The following is a 6,743-nucleotide window of genomic DNA, read 5'->3' on the forward strand; positions in this document are numbered from 1 at the left end:
ACCAATGGTTTTCATAAAGAGGAATAAAAATACTAACTGGAACAAATGAGACTTAAACTGCATTAATGTAGATATTGGTGAAATTATCCAGTGTTGTTAATTTGCCCATGCAAGTCAACCAACTCTCATCTGAATTCCCTCAATGATTTGAGTTCTTGCTCTATGCAGAGGCTGAAGAGTCATCTATTTACTGACACAAAATATAGATGCCAAGTATTGAGAATGCACTTCCTATTCTGAAAGAAAATTACATTTAGCAAGATGTAATAAGGAAAAACAAGTAAGTTAAGAAACAAAGTGAAAACTGGTAGCAACAGACAAATCATATAGGCATATGGAGGATAGTGGGCTAGTGTAGGTTAGGTGGGCTTGGATCGGCGCAACATCGAGGGCCAAAGGGCCTGTACTGTGCTGTATTTTTCTATGTTCTATGAACTCCCTTTGAAAATCCAATCCCTATTTAGAGTCTATTGTTGCACAAAACAGAAGTTTTTTTTTTAGTTTCTTGAATTACATTTAGTCGGCAGAAAGAAACCGTACTGAACCATTTGTAGGAATGGGAAGAGAACTGTCAGCCCCTCCAAGCTTGCTATGCCATTGTTAGATTGTGCTGATCTGTCGTTATTCCAGTTATCAGTGTTTGGTATTATATTTTTAACATCTTTACCCACCAAAATGACTGAAATCAATTTAATTCTGATATTTGCTTTCCTCCTTCCTACCCTTCTCTCGACTGCTAAGATAAGCTTTTTGGGGAGGCTATGTTCTAGATCTCTTATCTTGTTTACTTGTTTTCCCTTGAAAGACCAACTTCAATTTTAAAGGTATTGTCCCTCATTCTGGACTTTCTCCACCCTCATTGCTCCTCTTAATCACTGTAATCATAATTAGACCTTAATGTATATTCTAGGAAGTAGGCTAGTCTGTGCAACAGTCATTAATTTAGATATAGTTTGTAGGTTACAGAGGACGCCAAAATGGTGGTGTAATGAAGAGCCAAAGTTACCTCAGAGTACAAGGACTCCTCCCTCCCCTTCCTAGACCTTTCTGTTTCTATCTCAGACGACCGAATCAACACGGACATCTACTACAAACCGACCGACTCCCACAGCTACCTGGACTACACCTCCTCCCACCCCGCCTCCTGTAAAAACGCCATCCCATTCTCCCAATTCCTTCGTCTCCGCCGGATCTGCTCACAGGAGGACCAGTTCAAAATACGCACAACACAGACGGCCTCCTTCTTCAAGGACCGCAATTTCCCCCCCGACGTGATCGACGATGCCCTCCACCGCATCTCCTCCACTTCCCGCTCCTCCGCCCTTGAGCCCCGCCCCTCCAACCGCCACCAGGACAGAACCCCACTGGTCCTCACCTACCACCCCACCAATCTCCATGTACAGCGCATCATCCGCCGTCACTTCCGCCACCTCCAAACGGACCCCACCACCAAGGATATATTTCCCTCCCCTCCTCTATCAGCTTTCCGTAGAGACCACTCCCTCCGCGACTCCCTTGTCAGATCCATACCCCCCACCAACCCAACCTCCACTCCCGGCACCTTCCCTTGCAACCGCAGGAGGTGCAACACTTGCGCCCACACCTCCCCCCTCACTTCTCTCCAAGGCCCCAAAGGAAACTTCCATATCCGCCACAGATTCACCTGCACCTCCACCCACATTATCTACTGCATCCGCTGCAGCCGGTGTGGCCTCCTCTATATTGGGGAGACAGGCCGCCTACTTGCGGAGCGATTCAGAGAGCACCTCTGGGCCACCCGGACGAACCAACCCAATCACCCTGTAGCACAGCATTTCAACTCCCCCTCCCACTCCACCGAGGATATGCAGGTCATTGGACTCATCCACCGCCAAACCACAACAACGCGACGGTCGGAGGAGGAGCGTCTTATCCTCCGACTGGGAACCCTCCAACCACAGGGGATGAACTTGGACTTCACCAGTTTCTTCATCCCCCCTCCCCCCACCTTGTCTCAGCCGAATCCCTCCAGCCCGGCACCGCCTTCCTGACCTGCAGTCTTCTTCTTGACCTCTCCGCCTCCACCCTACTCCGACCTATCACCCTCACCTTGACCTCTTTCCACCTATCACATTTCCAACGCCCCTCCTCCAAGTCGCTCCTCCCTACCTTTTATCTTCTCCTGCTGAACACTCTCTGCTCATTCCTGAAGAAGGGCATGTGCCCGAAACGTCGAATCTTCTGTTCCCTAGATGCTGCCTGACCTGCTGTGCTGTTCCAGCAATAAAGTTTCAGCTTTGATCTCCAGCGTCTGCAGACCTCACTTTCTCCTCCTTGATATGATGGGTCGAGGTGTGCCAGATGGAGTTTAATTTAGATAAATGTGAAGTGCTGCATTTTGGCGAGGCAAATCAGGACAGGACATATACACTTAATGGTAAGGTCCTGGGGAGTGTTGCTGAATGAAAAAGACCTTGGAGTGCAGGTTCACACTTCCTTAAAAGTGGAGTCGCAGGTAGATAAAATAGTGAAGAGGTGTTTGGTATGCTTGCCTTTATTGGTCAGTGCATTGAATATAGGAGTTGGGATGTCATGTTGCGATTGTACAAATCATTGATTAGGCCTCTTGGAATGCTGCCTGCAATTCTGGTCTCCCTGCCATAGGAAAGACATTGTGAAACTTGAAAGGGTTCAGAAAAGATTTCCAAGGATGTTGGCAGATTAGAGTGTTTGAGCTTTAGGGAGTGGCTGAATGGTTTGGAACTATTTTCCATGGAGCATCAGAGGCAAAGGAATAACTTCATAGCGGTTCATAAAATCGTGAGGCAGAGATAGGGTGAATAGCCAAGTCTTTTCCACAGAGTAGGGGACTCCAAAACTAGACAGGAAGAGTTTAAGTTGAGGGGTAAGATTTAGAAGGAACCTCAGGGGCAACTTTTTCATGCAGAGGGCAGTGCATGTATGGAATGAGCTGCCAGAGGAAGTGGTGAATGCTGATTCAATGACAACATTTGAAAGGCATCTGGATCAGTATAAGAATAGGAAGGGTTTAGAGATATATGGGCCAAATGCTGGCAAATAGGACTAGATTAATTTAGGATATCTGGTTGACATGGATGAGTTGGACTGAAGGGTCTATTTCCGTGCTGTACAGCTCTATGACTCTACAAATGCAGGAATGAGCAAAGGCAAGCATTCTGTTTCAGTTGATCCATCTAGAAAGACTCTGACTCAAATTCTGTTAACTCAGTATTGGTCTAGTGTAAGTATGCAGCACCATCACCACCTCCGAGGCCAAAATGTATCGAAGTGAATAAGTTTGCCATTTCTGTCATTGTGAAATTACTTTATCAATATCCCTCAACTGTCTGATCGCATCAAATTAATTAGTACAGGTTAACTAATGAGTCAAGTTTAAATTTATTCAAGGCAAGTCGTTTGACTTGTGTTCTTTTGAAATTTTGAAACAAGGTAGCTGGGGATATGGACTTTCAAAAAGGAGTTTGACACACAATAAATTTGTAAACATAATTAAAGTCCATGTGATTAGAAAAGTGGTGATGGTTATGGATTCAAAATGTGCTATACAGAAAGCACATAATGATTTGATTTGTTATTCACAATGGAGAAGTATACAGTGATATTCCTCCAGATCATTGTTAGGACTACAATTCTCATGTGTGTTAATGATTTAACTTGGGGGGTATACAGGGCACAATTTCAAAGCTTGCAGTTAGAAAATGATGTGAAAATTTGCAAATAATGAAGATCATTATAGTCTTCAATAGACAAAGAGTCATAGAGATGTACAGCATAGAAACAGACCCTTCGGTCCAACCCGTCCATGCCAACCAAATATCCCAACCCAATCTTGTCCCATCTGCCAGCACCTGGCCCATTTCCCTCCAAACCCTTCTTATTCATATACCCATCCAAGTGCCTCTTAAATGTTGCAATTGTACCAGCCTCCACCACATCCTCTGGCAGCTCATTCCACATTCGTACCATCCTGGGGAGAAAAATGGCAGATTAATTTTAACAGACAAATGCGAAGTGATATATTTTGATCAGGAGATTGAGAGGTAAATTAAATTGAATTATACACTTTTTGAAGATGGCAGAATAAGTTGAGAAACCTACTAAAGCATATTGAAACAAGCAAATTGCTGGAGAAAACTCAGCAGATCTGGCAGCATGTGTGGGGTAAACAGTCAACATTTCAGGTCCAGTGCCCATCATCAGATGAAGGATCACTAGACCTGAAATGTTGATTTCGCAGATTCTGCAGCATGCGTGCAGAGAAAGCAGAGTTTCTCTAGAAATGTGTTTCAGATTTCTAGCATCCAGGGTTCTTGGTTTTATTAAGCATACTTGATCCTTGGCTTTATTAAGAGAGAGAAACAAAGAAAACCATTTCTATGATGGACAAAGTAGAATCATTGGATGTGTGCTTTTGGTTCGTAGTAGACAAGCAAAAGGCTGGAAGAACACAGTATCAGGAGATGGAGAAGTCGTCATTTCGGGTGTAACTCTTTTTAAGGACTTGGGGTGGGTATAGGGGGAGCTGCAGATAAAGGGGTGGGGGGGCAGGGTAGTGAAGTGGGGATAGGTGAAGACAGGGAGAGGGTACAACCTGATTGACCAATGGGAGGAATTAATCTGGTAGGTGGCCGGGAAGAATGGAAAGATGGGGCAGGGTCGAGAAAGGGAGGTTATTTGAAATTGGAGAACTCTGTGTTGAGTCCTCAGGGCTGGAGGCTGCCCAGACGGGAGATGAAGTGGTGTTCCTCTGATTTGCGGTTTGGTTCATTGTGGCAATGGAGGAGGCCAAGGATGGTCATGTTGGAAAGGGAGTGGGAAGGGGAATTAAAATGGGTGGTAACTGGGAGGTCCAGTTAGCCCCTGCAGGCCTGGCTAAGATGCTCGGTGAACCATTCCCTAAGTTTACATTTGGTCTCCCTGATGTAAAAGTGGCAGATGGAGTTTAATTTAGATAAATGTGAGGTGCTGCATTTTGGGAAAGCAAATCTTAGCAGGACTTGTACATTTAATGGTAAGATCCTAGGGAGTGCTACTGAACAAAGAGACCTTGGAGTCCAGGTTCATAGCTCCTTGAAAGTAGAGTCGCAGGTAGATAGGATAGTGAAAAAGGTGTTTGGTAAGCTTTCCTTTATTGGTCAGAGTATTGAGTACAGGAGTTGGGAGGTCATGTTGCGCCTGTACAGGACATTGGTTAGGCCACTGTTGGAATATTGCGTACAATTCTGGTCTCCTTCCTATTGGAAAGATGTTGTGAAATTTGGAAGGGTTCAGAAAAGATTTACAGGGATGTTGCTAGGATTGGAGGATTTGAGCTATAGGGAGAGGTTGAATAGGCAAGGGCTGTTTTCCCTGGAGCGTCGGAAGCTGAGGGGTGACCTTATAGAGGTTTACAAAATTATGAGGGGCATGTATAGGATAAATAGACAAAGGCTTTTCCCTGGGTGGGGGAGTCCAGAACTAGAGGGCATAGGTTTAGGGTAAGAGGAGAAAAATATAAAAGAGACCTAAGGGGCAACATTTTCACGAGAGGGTAGTATGTGTATGGAATGAGCTGCCAGTGGTGGAGGCTGGTACAATTGCAATATTTAAAAGGCATTTGGATGGGTATGTGAATAGGAAGGATTTGGAGGGGTATGGGCCATATGCTGGCAGATGGGACTAGATTGGATTGGGATATCTGGTCGACATGGGTCAAGTTGGTCCGAAGGGTCTGTTTCCGTGCTGTACATCTCTATGACCATGAGTCTATGTAGAGAAGACCACATCAGGAGCACCTGATGGAGTAAACTGGGTTGGAAGAGAGACGGATGAACCCCTGACTCACCTGGAAGGCCTGTTTGGGGCTCTGGATGGAGGTGATGGGGCTGGTGTACTGGCAGGTTTTGCATTCCAGTTCTTTAATGAGCATTCAATAAGCTTGTACAAGATGAAGTCTTGTGTCGTTGGTGGCACTATATTAACAAGGGTGGAAGATTAATAAGGACAGAAAGCAAGAATAAACATTGTTTGGGTTGGCAGGCTGTTACTAATTGGATGCTGCAAGTATCAATACTGAGATTTTAGATATATATATCTGACAGTATGCTATTAGCTTAAATGATGTGACCGAATATTATATAATGTAACAACATTTGCTCATGTTACAAAGGTAGAAGGGAAAGTAAACTGCAAGAAGAACAGGAAACAGCAAAGGGATAAGGATAGTTGAGTGGGCAAAGAAGCTGGTAAATGTACTAAAAGGGACAAAATATAATGTGGTTTGCTTGATAGGAAGAAAAGAAAAAAATAGTTTGCAATATTCTGTGAAATGTTGTTTTGCAGAGGGATTTGGGTGTGCTTGTAACAAATCACAAAGTTAATATGTAGGTAGAGTGAACTGTTAGGAAGCCAAATGGGATGTTGGTTATTGAAAATAATTAATGTATGTGTAAGGAAATCCTGTTGTTGTACAGGGCTTTGCTGAGATCTCACGTGGAGTAGTGTACAGTTTTCAACTCCACATATGTATGTGTCTTAGCGATGAAGGTTCACTAGATTGTTTACTGGGATGAGAGGATTGGCCTATGAGAAGAGATTCAACAGAATGGGCCTATATGAATTGAGTTTGGTGAAATGTCTAAGATTCTAAAAAGGCTTGACAGGTTAGATGCTGAGGACCAATTTGTCTATAACAAGGTAAGTTTCAAGATAAGAGGTTGATTATTTACCACCTATGATATTGT

General features: G+C 44.1%; 1 long non-coding RNA gene across 1 annotated transcript in view; it reads right to left on the bottom strand.

Moving 5' to 3' along the window:
- The window catches only part of LOC148139777 (uncharacterized), a 36,548-nt gene extending 30,575 nt beyond the window's left edge, over nt 1-5,973 (bottom strand). Inside the window, exon 1 of the long non-coding RNA XR_015753458.1 lies at nt 5,846-5,973. This is a non-coding gene — a long non-coding RNA (uncharacterized LOC148139777). The remainder of the gene's footprint in view (nt 1-5,845) is intronic.
- Between the last annotated feature and the right edge of the window lie 770 nt (nt 5,974-6,743).

Source organism: Chiloscyllium plagiosum, unplaced genomic scaffold (assembly GCF_037043375.1).
Source record: "Chiloscyllium plagiosum isolate Xiang-an unplaced genomic scaffold, Cpla_swu_hap1 HiC_scaffold_37, whole genome shotgun sequence".
Taxonomy (NCBI): Eukaryota; Metazoa; Chordata; class Chondrichthyes; order Orectolobiformes; family Hemiscylliidae; genus Chiloscyllium; species Chiloscyllium plagiosum.